Source organism: Ambystoma mexicanum, chromosome 9 (genome assembly GCF_040938575.1).
Source record: "Ambystoma mexicanum isolate Mex_15411 chromosome 9, UKY_AmexF1_1, whole genome shotgun sequence".
In the NCBI taxonomy this organism is placed as follows: Eukaryota; Metazoa; Chordata; class Amphibia; order Caudata; family Ambystomatidae; genus Ambystoma; species Ambystoma mexicanum.
In genome coordinates this window covers 1,071,148,491-1,071,169,443 of record NC_090931.1, presented here as the reverse complement: position 1 = coordinate 1,071,169,443, position 20,953 = coordinate 1,071,148,491, and the positions used below count along the sequence as shown (strand labels likewise).

General features: G+C 42.3%; 1 protein-coding gene across 4 annotated transcripts in view; it reads left to right on the top strand.

The window, feature by feature from the left end:
• The window catches only part of TANC1 (tetratricopeptide repeat, ankyrin repeat and coiled-coil containing 1), a 2,406,012-nt gene that overhangs the window by 177,470 nt on the left and 2,207,589 nt on the right, over positions 1-20,953 (top strand). Inside the window, exon 2 of one of the 4 annotated variants that reach the window (XM_069616377.1) lies at positions 6,606-6,676. The exons of the other annotated variants lie outside the window; for them this stretch is intronic. The gene's annotated coding sequence lies outside the window, so the exon portion shown is untranslated. The remainder of the gene's footprint in view (positions 1-6,605; positions 6,677-20,953) is intronic. 4 annotated transcript variants of the gene reach the window in all.

The following is a 20,953-nucleotide window of genomic DNA, read 5'->3' as shown; positions in this document are numbered from 1 at the left end:
AATAAACACAATATCAACAAAGATAACTTCACAAGCATCTGTGGAGGTGAATGGAGTCGCACCACGAGCACAGAACCATATTTCAATGAAGAAGCATACAAACAAAAGCAAATCAACCCAATTGCCATAGATGGCAGTGGACAAGGGTATGAAAAACGTAATAACATTATGGAACAATAAACGCTGCTCACAGAAATATCACCAGAAAACTCACCTGTCATTCCACTGAACCAATACGTCCAGTCTACAAATGGCCGTGCACATCAATGTGTAACATTGCCAAAAAAACTTTCAAATCTTTACGCCACTTCCTCAATCAGTATGTGAAAGGCAAACAGAAATTCAAAATTAAACTGCTACAAAATATGGACCACTGGTCCAGTGCGCAAAATACACAGGACTACAAGGACATTCATTAGCCTGTATTTCTGGACCTATTTGCAAAATCACCTTCCATCATATCAAAATGATATCAACGCATCATTCAACTATAAGAAATCTGGTCCATAAACTGGACTATGCCAAAAGTCCTGCTTTAGCACTAGCCAACCTAAATAACAATGTTGTACATGGTACAGCCAAACAACTACTCGAGGAAATGGAGCATATCCAGAGAAAATATTTTGGAATGGAAAGCCACTTACAAAATGCAATACATTTACAACAGACTACCAACAACTGTACAGATGGCAACCTTCTATTACACACATACAAAAAAGAAATACTAAAGTTTAAAAGTACATCTGCTGAAGTACCAAACCATTTGTGTGTGTGTGTTGCTGCAGGACTTTTTTTATAAAAATAGCACAAAAACTGTAGACATAACATACAAAATAGAAGACCATGAAGATTCCAAATGGTTCCAATTAGCTCTCTATCTTATAGCAGAAAACAAATACAGAATTACTGACTTAATACTTTGCAGTTACTGCACTGCAAAACTTGACAACAACCAAACACCTTCATGTGCTATCACAAATAACTTGGAATTATTCCCATTACCAAAACCCCTGCAACAACTCAATTTATATGAGAGCATCATATTTCAAACGGTGCACCCATTTCAAGCAATAATACGCCTCCATCCAAAAACAGCAAAACTACCTCCCTCTGAATTAGTGAAAGGCATTCGTGGCAAAGTAGTTATTTGCCATTAAATCTCAAAGAAAATGTATACATTCTGGGAGTGCAACATCCAATAGATTAATCTTTAATTATCTTAGTAAATGGCGTACCTACAAAAAACTAAACAAATTGTCAACAACTCGTGGACTTACACAAAGTTAGACGAGCCCTGCAATATCTAAAAGACAACAATGAATACTACAGAGAAATTAATATTGAAGAAAACCTAAGGGGAAACCAGTGAAATAATTCAAGAGTCATCAGAAACTGGTCAATATCAACTTCTAGATCCTGCTACAGAATCCAATATTTTAGACCATTCTACAATTCACCTATTACACTCTAAAGACACCATATTGGATGCACTGTAAACGTACCAAATGCGATAAGCCAAAGGATCTCCAATCAGCATATGGGAAAAAAGTATAGAAACACGTGCCTTTCCTCTACTCTTTCCTACTGGAAAAGGAGGAAGGTACAATGATAGACCCACACAAATAACAGCATAAGAATACCGCTCTTTACGAATGTATTATGAAGACCCCAGATTCCAACAAAACGTGGAATACATATTCCACCTTCTCTTTGAAAGTGGACTAGCAACTCTATGCTACAGAGTTGCACACACATTGAAATCAGGTACCCATTTTCAAAATATGGCCGCTACGGAATTACTACAAAAAGTGCAAGAAAAAGATGAGATTTTACAGTCCAGCATTACAAATCTTTTAGCAAACATGCGTGGTACAAAAGAATACTCGTTCCGACGTCAGAGATGTACACTGTATCTCGTTCCGACGTCAGAGATGTACACTGTATGATAAACCTTGGCCCACCCACTTGGTTTATGACATTAAGTTGTGCAGAATATGCATGGGAAGATTTACATGATTTCCAACGCATTGCAAACAGAAACAAACCTAGATATAAAAACACCAGGAGAACCCTGCTCTCTAGATCCTGTGAATGTATCAAGATAGTTCCATCATCGCTTCATTGCTATGCTACACTTTATTTGTAATAAAACTGTTCCTCCCCTCGGAGAAGTGCAACACTTCTTCTGGAGAAAAGAATACCAGGCCAGAGGAGCACCACACATCCACATGCTTTTGTGCATTAAATATGCTCATAAATTTGGTCAGGATGGTGATGCCACTGTTTTGCAGTTCATCCAAAAATGTCACTTGTGAAATCCCTTCACAAACAACACATAGTGACCGTCATGCACACATTTTAAAATTTCAAAGACAAATGTGGGAAATATTGTTGTCGCAAATAGACAAACAAAGGGAAATGCTACATCAAATGCCGCTTTGGTTTCCCTAGACCAGTTTCAACAGGTCAAGTAAACCACTTCATGTCTTCAGTTGGACATAGTGTCAAAGGTAAATCACCTAAGAACACATATTACATAAAAAAAAAACTGAAGAATCAAAATACATCAATGATTACAATGCAATCATTGCTCTCCTATGGAATGCAAACATAGATGTGCAGTACATTGCGGACAATTCCGCTGCAGTTGCACGATATGTCACAGCCTACTTAACCAAAGCAGAGAAAACAGAGCTTCAGGACTCTGGGATGACACATCATTTGACAAAACACTACCACAGAAATTGTACAGCTTAGGCGTAAACATACTCTCTCATAGAGAATGTGGCTGCTATGAAGCTGCAGACCATTTAACCGGTACTGCCTTGTATGGAAAATCTGACAATATAGCATGGCCAGGCCTGGGTCCTGCTAAATCTAGAAAGAGTTCTCAAATCATATGAGGACATAGATACAATAGCCAAATATAATCCCAATAGCCAAGACATTTTGAAAAACAATTTACTAGACACATACTGCCCAAACAGGAATATCACTTTGGAAAGCATGTGTCTGTACCACGTAGCCCAAAACTTCATATACAAAATTAATATTAAACCAGATGAAAAGAAAGGTAGCTACAGAGTAGCAAATTGGGAAGGCAGCGTAGTGAAATTTACCAAACACAGCTTAATTAATCCTATCAGATTGACATTAAAAACTCCTTAACATAAAGAACTGTATTACATGTCCCTGCTACAACTTTTTAAACCATGGAGAAAAGAAGCGTAGTTACTGGATGCGTATGACTCCTATGAAGACTCTTTCAAAGCAAATGAAAGCACTATAACAGATATAAACTTTACAAAGTACCAAACAATGTTGCACAATGAACAGCAACACGAAGAAGACCTCCAGGCCCAATTAGATGTGGACACTCCTGACAGTAGTCCACCTTCTGTAACAGGAAGCCAAGAACCACTTGGACAGCCACTAATGGCAAATGAGGCAGAATTAGCCATGACGGAAGTAGAAAACGCCACGTGTCAGTATGAGCAATCTACAGAAGACTTTGCTGTACTGAAATTGCAACTAAACACTGAGCAGCATAGCATTTTCCAAGAAATAACAAATTGAACATGGTGTACAACATGAAAAGAAAAACTGTACCTGCCAAGATTACAAACCTATACTGCTATACATGAGTGGTCAAGCTGGGTCCGGCAACACATTCTTAATCAAAATCATCAGCAAGTTCCTCCAACAATTGACAAACAAACTGTCAGCTGTTGTAACTGCCCCCACAGGTTTAGCTGCCTACAACATAGACGGTGTCACGTTACACCGGTTACTACTCCTTCCAGTAGAACACCAAAACAAATTAGACTATTACAAACCTTCTACAGAAGCTGCAATGGACCTACGCAGAGTTTTCAAGCAAATGAAAATGCTGCTAGTAGATGAGGTGAGCATGGTCTCCAACCTAATGTTGGCTTTAATTCACCTCAGACTACAAGAGGTCCTCAAAACAGACTACGAAGAGCTCTTTAGAGGAAAAAACATTGTTTTCAGAGATCTTCTTCAATTAACACCAGTGAAAGCTGAACCTATTTTTAAAACCTTAGGGTACAAACTGTGCTGTAAAACTCTTGGCAGCATAGGAAATGTCAACCTTTGGCAACATTTCCAATACAGAGAATTAACTGAAAATATGTGGCAGTCTGCAGACCTGACATACACCAACATTTTAAAAAGTATTAGAGTTGGTGTACTATCTCAAGAAGCACAAACTATATTAAAAAACAGACACATCCATGCACTCTATTGCCATAACCCATGTGCTACTGATGTCATGGAACAATTAGCACACATAAATGTCAATTGTATGTCCTTGATGGCAACTCTTGCAAGCTGTTCAAAATTTAATTAAACAGTGTTAAAAAAAGAAATGCAACCAATAGCTCAAATTGCCTCCACAGACAAACTGGACGTACATGGTATGACACTACCCATGTGTCAACAAGCCACAACAAGGCTAAACGCCTTGGAAAACTTGATCTATAACACAGTTGGTTTGGAGAAAATATTACAATTATCTTTAGACTGTAGAGTAATGCTTAAACGTAACCTTGACGTGGACCAAGGACTAGTTAATGGAGCACTTGGTACAGTTGTTGGCTTTCAAACATAGCCACGTGACAACAATATTTAATTTGTCAATATTCTCTTTGGCAAACTATCCGGAGTTAAAAGGATAGGATGCTCAACTGCCCGCTTCCTTCTTTTCGAAGACCTGTATGTATGCAGAGAACAATTTTCTCTAACTCTGGCATACACAGTCAGCATTCACAAATCACAAGGTCTTACCCTAGATAAAGCATTGATAGATATTGGTAGCACAGCCTTTAAAGAAGGCATGAGCTATATAGCACTATCACATTCACGTACACTTGACAGACTATTTCTAATCAACTTTGATGCAAGTAAAGTAAATGCTGATATTTCTTGCATTCTAGAATACAATAGACTGCATTCACTCTACACCCCCCATCTAAAAACCTATCCTGTTCCGCAAAAAGCAAACGTTATAAAAGAAAACTACTTCAGACTCAAGCTATGCAGGATCTCACAGCAATTCCTCCAAAGAAAGTAAAAGAAGGTAATACTTCATCAAGGACCACAACCAAAGAAGAATCTACTGCTCAAAGTAACTCAACTACCTCTTCAAAGAAGCAACGCACACTCCCAACAAATGACTTGGACAAGGAACTGTCAGGTCGATTCAAATTTTCAAATACAACTGGTGTAAATTGCTACGCAAATGTACCAATACATATTCTATTCCAATTGCCACCAATTATTGACAACATTTACTTACACGGTGCAGACCAATTGTGTTTGCAAATGTTAGTCCTTCATAGAAATGCAACCAACAATCCTGAAAACACGTGCAGTGTTCATGGAATAAGGCAGGAATTGGACTACTCTGCTGGAATGGTCAAATTTGCTATAAAGTCACAAGAAGATCCACAAGAATTTCTAACATACTTGCTACGAGTACTAGAAAACAAAAACATACATATAAATGAAATCTTCCAGATTTCATACATGTGGAAACATACATGCACTCTTTGCAGACGTGTAGTACAAGAAGACGTTCCTAATGAGCGCTTCATGTATATATCCATACCTAACTGTGAATCCATTCCATTTCAGCAACTTCTACAAAATGCAAACCATGGCACATTATGTACTACCTGCAATTCCGATAATTGTTCCACCTTACGTATACAGACCCATAGTAAATACGTAATAGTAATGCTTTTACGTTATAATGCAGATGGTACCAAAAACAACTGCAAGCTTACTGGGTTCACATATGGTCAAGTATCACTTGGTAAGAAAACCTTCAAAACAATAGGTATAATCTACCACGCAGGAGCTACAACCAATGCAGGTCACTACACTGCATATATGAAAAAGAATTGTGGATGGTTCGACTGCAATGATAGTACCAGTACTCTAGAGCATAGATTACCAACAAATCTTGTGTACGCTTACTTAATATTCTTAAAACCAAAATTGAATAACTAATCTGTGTATGAACATAAACAAAACTTGAACTTCAAAACTATGACCACTTAGAATATGCCAACAGGTATCTAACTGCCCCAAGAATCTGCAACAAAGAAACCACATAAATGAATATGACTAAAATTAAGCAAGAAATAAACAGAATACGCCAACAGGTATCTTACTGCCCCAAAAATCAGCAACAAGCCAACAGATAGATGAATACCATTAAAATGGAAAAATAAATAAACTAATATAATACACCAACTGCTATCTAATTGCAACAATACTACCACCACTTCCAAAGGAAAAAAAACATAAACCTATTCAATTCCTCCTATTGAAATCAATGAAAGAAATATATTGTACCACAAAGTAGTTTTTTTAATTTTTATCCAGCATGGATTTGTTTCCCACAGACCCAGTGATTTAATCAACAAACACAGTAACCAAGCAAATTGCACAGTACGCTTGTTTGAACTATAGTATTTCTAAAGTACTAACTATGAGGGTCGACAAAATACAGAAATGTCTACTATGCAATACTCATTATAAACTACCTACACTAACATGTGATTTTTTTTTTATCACAGTGAATGAAAGAGTGTGTGCTCCAACTATCCATGTCATGAAAAAACTGCATACAACCACAAAAACTCAAACCGTAAGTATATAATAATTGGACTCACAAACACCACAATACAACACACCCATTCAAGCAAATACCTGACCATAAACCACAATCCAAAATCTTTGCTTTCGTGGGTATCTTATGCTGCAGCGCTTGTTGCCCAACACTACAATCTTGACTGCATGGCCTGTCCAAAACTCTTCATACAGCCTTAAAAAAGGAAACAGTAAGTATATAATAATTAAACTCACAAACACGGCAACATAACACAGCATGCAAACGAACACCTCACCAATAAATACAACCCAAAATGCCTAGAGTCTTCAATACCAACAATCTGAACCCAATCCAACAAACAAACACACATCATCTCACTATCCTATAAACACTATTACACTATTAATAGTGGTCGCCCGTAGCCCCGTGTGGCCTGCTGCTGAGGCTGCCTTCCTAGCCCCGTTGGGCTCCAGTAAGCCTCCTTCTTTTTCATTGTTTGGCCTTTGCCTGCGCTCCGTGCGCGTTTGTGCTGCCCCCTGCCCCCTCCCTCCTCCTCACTTCCTGGTCCTCCATCCCCTCTCCCTTCCCGCCTCCCTGCCCGCCCACCCCCGCCTCTGATTGGTTGTCCTCGCAGCCGCTCTGGGACTACGGAACGACCACTCGCCACGCTCACTTCTTTGTTGAGCCAGAGCAGGTTCGAGCGGTCGCCCGTAGCCCCGTGTGGCCTGCTGCTGAGGCTGCCTTCCTAGCCCCGTTGGGCTCCAGTAAGCCTCCTTCTTTTTCATTGTTTGACCTTTGCCTGCGCTCCGTGCGCGTTTGTGCTGCCCCCTCCCTCCTCCTCACTTCCTGGTCCTCCTTCCCCTCTCCCTTCCCGCCTCTTTGCCCGCCCACACCCCCCTCCCCTTCCTCTCCTCCTGCCTTTATCCCACCCGCCACCCTGGGCAGCCCCCCTGCCCGGCAGCCCCCTCGGCTAAGGGCCCCTTAGGCAAAGGGTGGCTCCTACGGCTGCGGCTCCCTGTGTGTCTGCAGGTGTCCGCAGGGGAAGCCAGGCGCCAGTGTCGCCTTCTATCTCCAGCTTCTGCCGGCCCACCCCCACCTACTCCTGTTCACCTCATGCGCATGGTGCCTTCACCTCACTGTCTTCCACAGCTGTGGCTACTTGGTTTTTTTTTTTCTTCTCCCCTCGCAGGTTTCTCAAACTTAGGTGGCCTCTCCACTGGGTGTACCTAATACGCATTTACTGTTCTCTAAAATGTGGTAAAACTAGGGTTTTTCTCCCCTCGCAGGTTTCTCAAACCTATGCGACTCTCACTCTCTATTCTCCCATGTGGGCTTACCCATTCTGCAGGGCACATTCTTGATGCTCTGATCTCTTCTGACCTTCCCCTCTCCGTCCCTCCCTCCACTCCTCTCTCCTGGAGTGATCACTTTCTCCTATCCTCCCACCTCACCCTCCCTACCCCAGAGGCAAAGCCACTCTCTTCACTGCCACCCACCTTCTCGGTCATCCGACCCATGAAGCGCGAGTCAATTGAGGCTTTCGCTGCCACCTTCTCGCCCCCCCTCGGCTGACTCCCACCCTGACACAGCCCTCTCCACGCTCCACTCTGCTATATCTGATAGTCTTGATATCCTTGCCCCCGTCATGAGAATCCGCCTGAAGCCCAAAGCCAAATGCAACTCCTGGTATGACTCGGATCTCGTCACCCTAAAACGCAAGTGCAGGGTGGCAGAGAGGAAATGGCGTGCTTCATGTACATCCTCTGACAAACTGGCCTGCCGCCTGCTCCAAAGGCAATACCGTCTCTCCATTCTCACCAAGAAGAGAGCCCTTATCCAAGCCTGCATCTCTGCTGTATCTAACAACTCGGCCGAGCTCTTTAAAATCTGCAAGGAGCTTGCCAACCCTGCTGCAGTCTCTACCTCTCCTGTCACCTCCCAGGCCCTCTGCACTGCACTGGCCTCTCACTTCATCTCTAAAACTCAGGACATCCTGTCCACACTCTCCTCCTATCACTCCCTCCATCTCTTCCTGGCTCTTCCTCTGGCCCTTCTGCAGCCACACCTACTCCCTCCTTCTCTGCCTTTCCCCTTTTGTCTGCTGACGAGGTTTCCAGACAAGTCCGATCTGTGAAAGTCTCGTCTAAACAGGTTCACCCCTGCTCCTCCAAAACTATCAAGGACCACATCGACTCCCTGGCTCCTGCCCTGGCTGACTTTTGTAACCACTCCTTCGCCTCCGGAGTCTTCCCATCCCCCCTTAAGCACTCCCTTGTGCACCCTCTTCTTAAGAAACCCTCTTCCGACCCCGCCTGCCCGGCTAACTATCGCCCAATCTCCATCACTCCATTCCAGGGCAAGCTCCTGGAGAAACTGGCCATCTCCCAGCTCATCCTCCATGCTGAATCTGTTGGTAGTCTTCATTACCATCAATCTGGCTTCAGAGCTGCCAGAAGCACGGAAACTGCTCTCCTGAACATCCGTGAGGACCTGCTCTCGAACCTCGACTCCAACACTCCGTGTGTTCTCATTCTGCTCGATCTCTCTTCTGCCTTTGACACTGTCAACCATGCCATCCTGCTCAACCGTCTCCGTGATAACCTGGGTATCACTGGTCAGGCTCTGGCTTGGCTGACCTCTTTCCTTTCCAATCGACCCTCCCAGGTCCAACTGGGGCCCTTCCTCTCTGACATCTTCTTCTCTACCTGTGGTGTCCCCCAGGGATCTAATCTCTCTACATGGCTTTTCAACCAGTATCTGGCACTCCTTGCCCACGCATCGCCACTCTCTACCCCAACTTTCAATGCAATGCGGACGATACTCAGCTCATTTTCAGGTTACCCTCGGCCTCCTCCTCTCCTTCCCTCATCTCCGACTGTCTGTCTGCTATCCAGGAATGGTGTGCCGCCAATGACCTCTGCCTTAATGCCAGTAAGACTGAGATTCTACTCATCGGCACACCCACTCCCTCCTTCCCTACAGCGCTCTGGCCAGCCTCTCTTGGCCCGCTTCCTGCTCCTACTTGCAAGGCAAAAAACCTCGGGGTCATCTTCGACTCCACACTCTCCTTCTCGCCTCATATATCTGACGTCTCTAAGAAGTCACACTACCAGCTGCACCTCCTCAGAGGTATTCTTCCTTTCCTCTCCTTCCCCCAGAAGCTCAGTCTCCAGAGCCCTGGTTCTCTCGAAGCTGGACTACTGTAACAGCCTCTATCTTAATCTGCGTGCCTCCACTCTCCGCCCTCTGCAACTCATCCAGAACAGGACTGCGAGACTTGTCCTTGGCCTCAAGCCCAGGGACCGTATCTCTCCAGGACTGAAATCTCTACACTGGCTCCCTGTGGCCGCGAGGATTAAGTTCAAAACCCTCTGCATTGTCCACAAGGCCTTCTGGGGCCTGGGGCCTAAATACCTTCAACTCTCTCTTCCTAAATATCTTCCTTCCCGAGCCCTTCGCTCATCTGTCTCCAACTCCCTCAGGGTCAGCCGCTTCTCGAAGCAACAAGCTGGGGGTAGATCTCTCTCTCTGCGACAGGGGCCTCCCTCTGGAACAGCCTTCCTGCCTCCCTGAAACTTGAGGAGAACCATCTTCGGTTCCGGAAGCACCATAAAACCTTCCTGCTTTCTCTCTCCCTCTCCCCAGCTAAATTCTTCACTGAATCTGCACTGAACCTGCACCTGGGCCACTCTCACCGACCTCCGTCCTTGGCCCAGCCACTCTCCACTTGCACTGCCTCCCTGGCAACCCCTGCACTGCGGGGACTGTCTCTGCATCCCTACAGCCCCCCGCCCAGCACTTGTCTGCACTTACCTTGCACTTGCCACCAGCTGGCCCTATTTATTTATTTTTTATTCTACTTACCCTGTTCAGCACTTCCCCCTCTCCCCTTCCCCTTGCACTTTTTCCTTTCCCCCTACCCCTGCACTTGCGCGATCTGAATGACACCTGGCCTAGTAGGATCGTTGTCTGTCTTCCCCCCTACTCCCCCCTCCCTGCCTCGTCGCGCCTTGAAACACTTGTGTATAGGCGCGTTACAAATGCCATATCATATCATATATCATATATCATATTACCAATCAGTACTCACATTTTTGAAAACCTATCCCCTAAGCAGCCCACTTACCCCAATCAAAATGTTTGGTAGCATTGTACAGTTATGCTGTGGTGGTTGTGGCCAGTGCCTAGAGTCTTGGGTGCTTGGCCTACAGCCTTCGGCCATGCACCCAAGACTCTAGTCCCTGGCTACAAACACTGCAGCATAACACACCCATAGAAACACCTACCAAATGACCACAACCCAAAAACATAATGCATCCACCTCAAAACTATCCACTTCAATTAACATTCTAAAAAATAATTACAACCAACGTACAAACTCTTCAGTACATACCCTCTTCACCCAATGCACTTCTAACGATCCAAAACCAACATCATACTAAAGTAAAATAGCCAGTAGTGTGCCCAGTGTTAGTATGTCCGCGGACAACCACGGTGACCGCAGACACCGCAAACACATCACAGCCTTCTCCCACCTAAACAAATACAGCATTTGACCCATCTCTTACTCCCCCGCCCTCTCCAAGCACTCGTACACACCAACACACGCCCCAAAATTGGATTTATGCTCACTTCCAGTGCATGTCTGCGTATCAAATATGGCGGGCGCATTGAAACAATTTGACACACCTCATGCCTCATCCCAGCCAATCGGACAACACGTTGCGTGTCCGCGGACATGACGCAAGCCGATTATCCAGTTGGTGTCCTGTCCGGGGAACGAACGGGGAAGTGTGTCCGTGGAGCGGACATAGATATCACTAATTTTTTTGCCTTACGTTTTGGTCGTTTAACTGGATGGATTTACACCAAATTAACAAAAGCACACTTTCGGGACCAAGCCGCCACTCCTGCTGCAAATTTGGTGAAAATCCATCCAGCGGTTTGGGCTCTAGGCGTGACAGAAATGTTTTCCCATTATGTGTATGGAAAAAATAAATTTTGGGACCACCCCTATAACTTTGCCTCCCCCCCAACCCCCCTTGACAAAACCTCACCAAACTCTGCAGAATGATTCAGAGTGGGCCATGTACATATTTTGCAAAGTTTAGTGAGGATTCATCCAGGGAGAGCAAAGTTATAAGCCACCCAAAAAGTGCTCTTCCTTTGGGTTTAGAAACTTAACCATAACTACATGAGATATATATATATATATATATATATATATATATATATATATATATATATATATATATATATATATATATATATATATATATATATATATATATATAATTTTTTTTTTTTTTTTTTTTTTTTTCTTCACCCACTCATGCTATAGATAGCTTGTAAAAGCTAATTGTGGTGAACACCAATTTATGAGACCACTGTCTTGTGTAAGGTGTAGACAAACTTCATAATCTTTTAGCCATTAAAATCATGTCATATACACGATTTAAAACATAAACCAACATGGTCTTAATTAACAACTTATCTCAAGTTCTGCCGTGTAAAGAAAATACCACGCATTCCATCCCTCTTTCTGGAACTTCTTCACACGAAATTTGAATTGCTGTATAATGGGCCCGCTTTTATTTTCACACTATCAGGTTACATGCCATTAACATGTCTCTCTTTCAGTTCACATGCAAGGCATCTAATAACCTGGTGGCCATTTTGTAATGGGGTTTATAATGGCTCTAAGTATATCATATGCATGCTCTACTTAAAATAAGCAAACCGTTATTGTCCTTCATTGTGACCTGTCAGAGTGTTGTATACAGAATGAAAAATGTAATGTAGCAGCCCTAGGGCCAAATGGCTCCTCAATTTTTTCTATTCACCACTGCAGTAAAATTCTGTGCAGCACGGACAGATCATTCAATAACTAGACAGCCAAGAAAAGACAGCAGCAGGATGTAGTGCTGACGCAATAGATATAAAAATTAAGCCCAGTGGGCTAAATATTTCTAAAGTGTCCCGTGCTAGATATCCTATGACTATAATATGCCCAATTTGGCTAAATTGCAGCATGGTATAAAGCGCATCTGTGCATATACTTATGTCTATAGTGCAAAAAATATTATACACCAATGGGCTAAAGTGCATTAAACTCTGAAAGGCACATCAGATGATGAATATTTGATGTCACATAATACCAGAAAAAAATCCACATTTCAGTACTATATTTCTGATAACTCACAATTTACCACTCATTGTGATTTATATATTGGATTTATTACATATAATTAAACCAGTTCATTAAAAACGGGGAGAAAGAGAAGAGAAACATTAATACACCTATTTTCCAAAAGGAGAAATGTTATTGAAGTGCTAGTTAGTTACTTAGCAAATGAACTGCTAACTCTTCATCTGAATTATGCCCAAAGGACTTCTTATTATTAAATTCAATGATTAGCCTAGATTCCAATTCACGCAATTTCCGTTGTCTATTGCCCTTTCTTTTCAATTCAGGCACATCGGCTAATGCAAAGCTTTTTAGAAGTGAGGCATCACTATTGTGAGCTTCAGCAAAATGCACTGCTAAAGGATTATTACCATCTTGATGTAGGATGGCTCGATCGTATTGTAGGATACAAATCTTTAGTTGACAAATAATAGATCCTATACAGACTGACGCATGGAAAACTAATGGCATAAACCACATACCTGGTTAAACAATTGATCCTATCTGTGATATACAATTTATTCTGTTCATATGGACCATATTTCACCAATGGTTTTTGTTCTGCAAATTTACACATTTTGCATTTCCTACATTTCTCAAAACCGTTCTTGATTTTCATATTTCCTAACCAATTGGTATGTTGAGCAACTGGTTGTAACATGCTAGGCGATACAACATCCTTTAATGTTTTCGCTCTAGAAAATGTGAACTGTGGAGACTGCCCTATCACCAAATTAAGATCACTGTCTGCCTTCAAAATAGGCCACCGTTTATTCAGTATAGATGTAATTTGTGGCGATTGTGGGATGAACTGAGTGATAAATCTAAATCAATTATTCTTTATCTTTTTTGTTTAACTTTATGAAGATCTGCTCTATTACATTTAGAGGTTTTTTTCATAGGCAGCAACAATACTTTGTCTAGAATATTTTCTTTCTAGGAAGCGTGCTCCCATATTACTTCTGACGAGCAGTTCATCTTAGCCCTAACCATTTCACCAAATGGTATACTGTTAATCAGACTCTTGGGTTGATGACTTTTACCATGTAGCAAAGCATTTGATGCAGTTGGTTTCCTGTGCAGTTTACTGCAAATCTAATTATTGGATATAAACAACTCTACACCTAAGAATACCACTTATCTCGGGCTGCTGGAAAAGGTCAATTCTAAGTTGAGATCATTCTTGTTTGTGTGAAATATATTCAACTAACGATTCTTCAGTGCCCTTCCAAGTTAGAAACAAATAGTCTATGTATCTATGTCATGAAACAATTTTTCCTAGATACTTGTCAAACTGTTCTGACTACACACATTCCTGTTCCCACCACCCCACATGCAAATTAGCATATGTTGGCGCTATGCAAGAACCCATGGCCATCCCTCATTTTTTTCTGTATAGTATTTCTTCGAACAAGAAAATGTTATGTTCTACACAATTCGAGCAGTGTAAGTATAACTTTGTTCTGTTGTTTGAAGCTAATAGATCTTGTATTCAAATGTGTTTACAAGCTTAGAGACCATTTTTATGTGCAATAGACGTATAGAGTGATGTTACATCCATCGTAACTAAAAACTAATCTGGATCCCATTCTATCGATCTTGTTTTAGTAATTAAATCTGTGGTATCTTTTACATATGAATTGAGATCCTTGACAAATGGCTGAAGGAAAGTGTCCAAATATTTAGAGACAGTTTCCAACAGTGAACCCATCGATGACACTATAGGTCTCCCAGGCGGTGAGATTCAACATTTATGAATTTTAGGAATAAAATAAAGAATAGGTCTGATTGGAAACGCCTTGGTTAGATATGAGACCTCAGCAGGTTCTAACAAATTACGCATTTTAAATGAGTAAATCATCTCATCTAATGCTGCTTTCGTATTATCAATATCATTGTTAGGTACTTCTTTATAGCATGTAGCAACATTCAATTGACTATACGCTTCTTCCAGGTATTTGGTTCTCGCCCAAACAACCACTCTTCCACCCGTATCTGCTTGTCTAATGACAATAGTTGCGTCGTTCTTCAAGTCAACAAGGGCTTTTCTTTGACCGTCATTCAAATTAGACCATTTATTATCAATTCTGTCTTCTAGATCTCAAAGATCTTTTATTACATATTGTTCAAAGACCTCTATGTTGTTTGAGATGGCTTGTTGATTAAATACAGCCTTATTTATCAGCCCATTGTCTTTTATGTGATCAGTGGATATATCAGATCTGGTCATCACTCATGTCTAAAGAGGTGGCATTGTTTTGCTGAGTAGGAGTATCTAAACAAATCAAACTCCCCTGATCGTTGATACCTAATGGGCTAGGCTCAGGGGGAGAAGTGGCTGTAGCAGGGCGATCTCCACTAACCTTGCTAAGGAAGAATGTATTTTAATTTTACTTTATGTAAGAATTTGAATAAATCTAATCTGGTTTGGGCAAAGTCAAAATTCTGAGTAGAAGAGAATAAGCGGCGAAGCTGTAGAATTTGTTCTGTTGCCGTAATTGTACTCTCTGATATATTTAAAACTTTTGTTTCTAATTCCGACTTGTGCGACCTCCCCCTTTGTTGCTTTGTCCTCTCCCAGAACGAGTGGTCCGCCCTGAGGAAGGGGCATTTCTACCATTTTTGTTCCTGTCTTGTCTTCCTTGTGCGGACCCTCTTCCTCCTCTTGGAGGTCTTCCTCTTGGCTTCCTGTCGTTTCTGATTTTCAGATGCAATAGTCTGAACTCCTCTAAAAAGAAATTCATCTTTGTAGATCTGTCTTCTGGAACTGAAGATTCAATTTCCGATGAAGTGGCCTCCACTGTATTAACTGTTTCCAAATTAGCTGTTGTCTTTTTCTGTTGTGATTGTTGTTTAATTAATTGATCATATTTTCTTGCGAAAGTGTAAATTCTACCTTTTTGGTAATCCTTTTTGTCTCTTTGGAACTTTATATGTTTCTTTACTCTTATTTCTCCTTCATAGAATTCCAGATTATCTTCCATTCTTGGTACTTTCTTCTTGTATTCATCTGCTTCGCTTAAAGTATAAAGCTCCTCTTCCAACCTCTCTCTTTCACTCAGAAGTTTAGTTCGATCTTTTTTAGCATATTTAATGAGTTTTGATCATAGAGAACAAAAGGTTATTGGTGTGATCTGTCCATTCTTCTATAAGTTCAGGATCTATTTCTTCATATGTCGGGATGGTTACGTTTCTTAAACCCCTTGGGATTCTTTTTTCTTCCAGGTACATTGTTAATGTCATGGCTTCCCACCACTTGCTTATTTCTCTTTTCTTCATTCTTTCCAATCTGTCCATTCTTTGTGACACTGTAAACCCAACTGAGCTATTGGGGTTTTACGCTTAAAAGGTTGCACCTTCCATGTTAAAAAGCACTTGTGCTACCGCTAATCTCTTGGCTTCTAGTTGTTCCACTGTGTTGGTTTTATAATATCACCAGGTTAAAGAGTATACCTGGTGAAATGACTACACATTACTCGCCAATACTGGAAAAACCACACTGCCTAGTCTCGCAAACTGTTTCAAAAACGCAGTGGTGCTAGACTCCTTGGGCCTCATTCCGAGTATGGCGGTAAGGGATGGCGGCCACCGGTAACGAGACCGGTGGAGGTATTCCCTTACCGCCATACTCCGAGTTCCCTCTGCACCCTCGCCCTTAACGCCTGCTTTGAGCAGGTGTTAAAGTCGAGGGCGCAAAGGGGCCTGCAAGCCAATAACGGTGACCGTAATGAACGGTCACCGTTATTTGCATCTTCCCCATTCCCATTGAGCCCTATGGGGGCTCATTTGGGAATGGGGAAGATCCTTGGTGAATGGGGAATTACCGCCCCGCCAACCTTGGAATGGGGCGGTGATTCCGCCAACCACCAAGGCGCTGCCGGTCCGGGTACGGCGTCAACCAAGGCGTTAATAGCGCCATTGGTTAGCGCCGTACTTGGAATGAGGCCCCTTGTCTTATCAGCCAGCTATCCAGACATATTACGTCAGTTGGAAACTGACATAAGGTGCTGACCGTTGTATATTAACCACTGATAGTTCGTTCGGTGAGGGAGAAACCTCTCTCACTTACTCCGCATATCAGTTATAACCTGATCTGTTTTGTACATCCAACAACGGGAGGTGGTAAAAAAAAAAATTGTTGTAAACAGAAGCTTTTCTTGCTCATATGGCGCACAACCTACTTACAGCGGTGCTCTCAATCGGCTACAAGAATAGCTTTTTAGAACATTTGAACAAATGTGTTCACCCACTCATGCTACAGATAGCTGGCATAGGCAAAAAGCAAATTGTGGTGAAAACCAATTTATGAGCACTCAGTCTTGTGTAAGGTGTAGACAAACTTTAATAATAATCCTTTAACCATTAAAATCACATGTCAAATACATGATTTAAAACCTAAATCAACATGGTCTTAATGAACAACTTATCTCAGGTTATGCCGTGTAAAGTAAACGTTGCTGTATAATGGGCCCTCTTTTATTTTCACACTGTCAGGTGTTACTCAAGGTCTTGAGAAGGCTGTAGCAACCCAACTGCAAGCACATGTAGAACAATATTGTCTATTGGGTGACTGGCAACTGCCAGTGGGTTTTAGACAGACATAAGGTAGGGAAATGGGCACACTTTCTGGGTGTCCTGATTTGATGAGAGTGGTGCTCAAATTTGCAATTCATTATTCATGTCTCCAACCTCTTCCAATTCTTTCAATTACAGAAATGTGGGCTTTTCCCAAACCCCCACCAATAGTGTTTTTCCTTCATAGATCTTCTTTTCCAGCACTGTGCGGCTTTTGTGATATGTTTTGCCTTAAAAAATCGAAAACTAAAATTCATGTGGGTCGACTTGTTGGCTACCTGTTGTTCCCTCTGGACAATCACATCTTGATGAGCAGACTGAGTGCAGGGGGACAAAATGGGTTGTTGTGCATCCTTTGTGCAAAATGTAACAAAGGGTCCAATTCACAAAGCATCTGGCATCTCATGAAACGTCTTTCTGAGATGACCAATTTTGCTAAATGAGCAGGTCCCCGAATCCTCTGCAAAGAACATTCTCCTTTTGTAATCTCTTTATGAAACATTTGGCTAAACGACTGCGCTCATTTGGGATGAACTTCAATGCACATGATGCTGTTACACAGATCATGCTCTATCTTGACTTCAAGTTTACAGTACTTTTAAAGTACAGCATTTCTATTAAGTGCATATTTCAATCCTTTATGCTAACTCTTGGCAGCTGCTGGATGAATGTCTTCAAACTGTCGGGCTGTCCCCTAAACCAACCAAGCATATCCAAGGGGGCGCCGCAATGTGGGGTGTATTTAAAGGTCCCAAACAGAATTCCCTTTCACATGAATAGCAGGCATTTAAACACTGTCAAAAACGGCCTGGCTTTTGCTTGTTTTTTTTCACTTAAAGTTAAAGAGCCAAGTGGAAATGGGCCTACCTGTCGTTATCAATGGACAAGCAGCAGTATAATTTACAGAAGGAGGAATCCAAGATCCCTGTGACCTGGAAAACGGGATTTATAAACACTGAAAGCAAAAATGCCCTGCATGTGCGTGTGCAAATAAAAACAGCTTTGATAAAATGGAAAAAAATATCACTGCTCACATAAAGATGTCAGGAAAACAAAACCATATGTTCACCCACAAAACTCTAGTGACAATTCAAGAGACATTTCGTCTCGGAAAAACCTGGTTCTGGCTGAGGGAAAAATTTCACAAAGGAAAACCCCCATTCCAGCCTGGACGTCACATCTCCCATCTAATGATCCCGCAATGTAATTTGGTCCTGCTAAAGGCATCAAAATTCAGTATTCTCCAGACCTGCTGGCTAGGAAAGCAGGGACTTTAAAGAAAGCCATCGTTGGCTGGAGCATGTCTAAAAGGTGTGAAGACTGGGGGCACCAACTTCAAAGAGACTCATAAAAAAACCTCTGGTGCCAGGCTGGCCCAGGCAGACGGATGGCTGTGCTGGATGAGGCAGACCGCCCATTTGCTGAACAGCAACACTCCCAATTAATTTCTGGCTGATCTGAACATGTTCCAAATGTGAGAGTTGGTGCAAAATGAAATTAGGGACATGTTTAATAACTTACATCTTCATAACCATAACTATTGTGCTTTTTATGGAACGACAAAAATGTGCCTCATGGCCATGCTACATCATACGGATGTGGGGGTCGGCTAATCTATTTCTCCATGATCAGCTAAAACAGAAAATATGTTTAGTAAAAATATGTTTAGTATGGCAGTTGCTAGTACAATTATGAAGTTGTGATACATAACTAGTTTTGCCAAAAAGTTGAAAGGAGAACATAGGATGATGACAAATGGGAATAGAAAGATGTTGCTCCAACCCCCTAAACCAATCCTGACTGGGGGCAGAGAGAGAGAGGGTAACTGTCCAATCCTAGTGGCAGGGATTATTGCAGGGTACTTCCCCAGGATTGTAAAATTGGTGATGTCATTTCTGCTATATAAGTGGGACTTCACTAGGACAGGGAACACACAAAAACCGGGGAGACAGAAAAAGGAGAAAGACAGGAGGACCGAGAGAAGGCTGCTGAAACGTACCATCCAACGGCTGTAAAGAGACACCAGAGAAGATTGCTGAGAGTGCATCTGGGTGGAACTGTCTATTTCTAGGAAGGCTGGGTCCTGTGATGGAGAGCGGGAGGCCATCTTTGAGGGAGGAGTGACCAGATACCTACCCTCTTTCCAGTGTGTCCCGAGAAGCAGTTGGCTTTCCTGAACCTTAAGCAGAGGCTTACTATGTAAGTAGAACTAAGCCCTGGGAACCCAAAAGGGGGGGGTGGGAGTCTGCTTGGCCTGAATCATAGTGGGGGTGGGGTGGGGCAAAACCGTGTAGATCCTTAGCCTATGTAACCAAAAATATTATTTTGAAAACTATAGCCTATAATTTCATTAGGCAATCCTTGTTGTCCATCTGACCCGACTTCTTTAAGGAGGAGGGGTGTCTTTTTGTTCTTAAATTAGTCCAACCCTTTTAATCCAGCTTCCCCAACACAGGCCTTTCAGTGAGGGGGGGGGGGGGGGGTCTGAAATCCAAAATTCCCCAAAGCATTCCAATTTTTTTGTCTGACTTCCCAACCTAGACCAAAGCAAGGGGGTCGGGGTGTCTGAAAAACAAAGTGTGAAATAACCTTGTGTTCAGTTTAAAACAACAAATGTGGACGAAATTATAATTGCCAAATATATTTTTACCAATCTTGAAATCCTACTGCGAGCCTTTAAGCCTGCAGGAAAATCAAAATTGCACATTACCTAAGAGCCTTATTGATTGATGAGTGTAATTATTTTGTGAAGTGAAATGTACAGAAAGAATTGTCAGTGTTCTTTTTAACTCACTTTTGTGATTTATTTGTGCTGAGACAAGTTAATTGTGTGTGCCACGGATAAAGTGGTGTTTTTGACATTTTCGTGCTAATTTCTATTCTTTTTAATTTAAATAAATATCAATATATTTCCCGTACACCGGCCTGGTTCTTGGCTCACTGTTAGCTCTGGGGCGAGGGATCCAAGGGGCATGATGTGTCTGAGATAGGGCTAAAAAAGAATCTGTTAAGCAGTTTGTTGAACAACCACTTGAGTGGGGAGGGAAGGGACTCCACGTGTTGAGGGTGGCTTCTCAATACACCGTTAGCAAGGACCTTCCAAAAGCTAAGATGGTAACTGTATTTAATAGGAATATAAGCAGATATGGCATTTGGGGAAAGGGGGCAGCGGCACAAAATATATTTTGAATCAAGCAGGGCTCAGCATAAAACAGTTTGTAGACCCACCGCATGTGTAGACTGACTCCAACTACCTCTCGCCCTCTTCCCTGCTAACCCCCCTCTTTTCTGCTGGTTTCCCGCCCTCCTTCCTACCTGCACAGTTAGCCGACTGGTCGCCTGGTGCACCTCCAGAACCCTGCAGGTCCCTGGCTCCCCCACCAGTCATGCACGTGCCACCGGGCTTCTGCACTTGCCGCTGGCGCTACTGCAATATGCCCCATGATAGGAACAACCACTCTGCACTGAAATCTGTCCCTCGCTGGACTGGGTGCACTTCTCCTCACCCCCCCTTCTCCTCGCACTTACTCAACCTTGAATCTTCTAGTGCC